Source organism: Cervus canadensis, chromosome 7 (genome assembly GCF_019320065.1).
Source record: "Cervus canadensis isolate Bull #8, Minnesota chromosome 7, ASM1932006v1, whole genome shotgun sequence".
Lineage (NCBI taxonomy): Eukaryota > Metazoa > Chordata > Mammalia > Artiodactyla > Cervidae > Cervus > Cervus canadensis.
The window spans coordinates 79,595,501-79,597,018 of record NC_057392.1 but is presented as its reverse complement, the minus strand read 5'-3'; the positions used below and the strand labels follow the sequence as shown (position 1 = coordinate 79,597,018).

At 35.2% G+C, this 1,518-nt stretch overlaps 1 pseudogene; it reads right to left on the bottom strand.

Moving 5' to 3' along the window:
* Window positions 1–383: 383 nt before the first annotated feature.
* LOC122445647 lies at window positions 384–481 on the bottom strand (annotated as a pseudogene).
* Between the last annotated feature and the right edge of the window lie 1,037 nt (window positions 482–1,518).

Below are 1,518 nucleotides of genomic sequence, written 5' to 3'. Positions count from 1 at the left end.
TCATGTTGCATTGTCCAGCGATCAGGCACGTGGTTCTGCTTGCACGCAGCAGCATTTAGGTATTGTGGTCTTATCATCTTTCCAGGAAGATATTTAAATGATTTGGTAAATTTGTAACATTATTTGAGCTAATGCTTACATTTACAGACCATACTGTAGAAAAACTAATTGTATTTTGTGCTTAGATGGTGAGTTGTGTCTGACTCTTGTGACCTCATGGACTGTATCCCACCAGACTCCTCTGTCCATCAGATTTCCCAGGCAAGAATACTGGAATGAGTTGCAATTTCCTTCTCCAGGGGATCTTCCAGACCCAGAGATTGAACCCATGTCTTCTGTTTGGCAGGCGACTTCTTTACCATGAAGGTTACTTGGGAAGCCACCAAAACATGCAGTGCTTCACGAATTTGCCTGTCATCCTTGTATAGGGGCCATGCTAATCTGTGTATCACTCCAGTTTTATAATACGTCCTTTTGGCACTTGAATAATCCTCTGCACTGTGAGATGCTCAGGCTTTTAAAGGTATGCAGAGATGACAGTCATTTTTTCCATCTTACACTCACTGCAAGGGGAATATTTATTATTACTGTTTGGATTCTTTCTGTTTTACTGAATAATTTCAGTAACTATTAAGGGAAGCATTGGCAACAAAAAGATGTTTTAATGGTATAAATCTGGTTTTTAAGAGGTTAACAGAACACAGTAGCAGAAGAGACACAAAATAAGCTAAAATACAATGTGATATGCCAAGGGGGTAGTGTTTTCTAAAGAGACTGATTAATGATAAGATCTAGTAGCTGTGCTTGCTTATTCATTCATGCTTTTACATGTGAAATTCTCTCTAGCTGAAAGGAAGATATTTATTAATTTAATTCATAATTACCCAGTGCTATTAGAAGTTAGAAGGAAAAAATTAAATAGAACATAATCCATGCAGAATCAATATAGAAAGAAAACCCTTGTGGGGTGGAAGTAAAATCATTTGATGATAATTGTACCTTCCAAAAGCACAACTTTAATGATGAAATTGAAATGGATTAGACATAGAGAACTTTTAAAAGCAGAGATGATTAAAAACAGAGATTAGTAGCTATTACATGTTTCTCCCCAACCCCAACTGGACATAGAGAACTGAGGGTAGATATGCATACTTGAAATCTTGGTGCTTTGATCATATCTAAAAAGCCCTCAAAAAGATTCTGAGTCGAATTTTAAACTTAGGTCTAATGTAATAATTTAAGCGTTCCTTTAGCAGTCTTATATTACTATGTGCAAAGTGTAGCTGAAGCTAGATTTTAATTAGCCAGGTATAATAAATTACTATATTTCTGTACATATATATTTTGAATTTTACTTCTCTTTATACTTAACAACTATTGTTACTTTCATTGTATAAATGAAAAGACTATAGTTCAGAGTTCAAATGATGCATGGTTAGTCACAGAATCAAAAAGGAGAAAACCGGGATCAGATATTACACCTCTTAACTGTTAATCTAGTTCTTAGTCTTCTGTCTA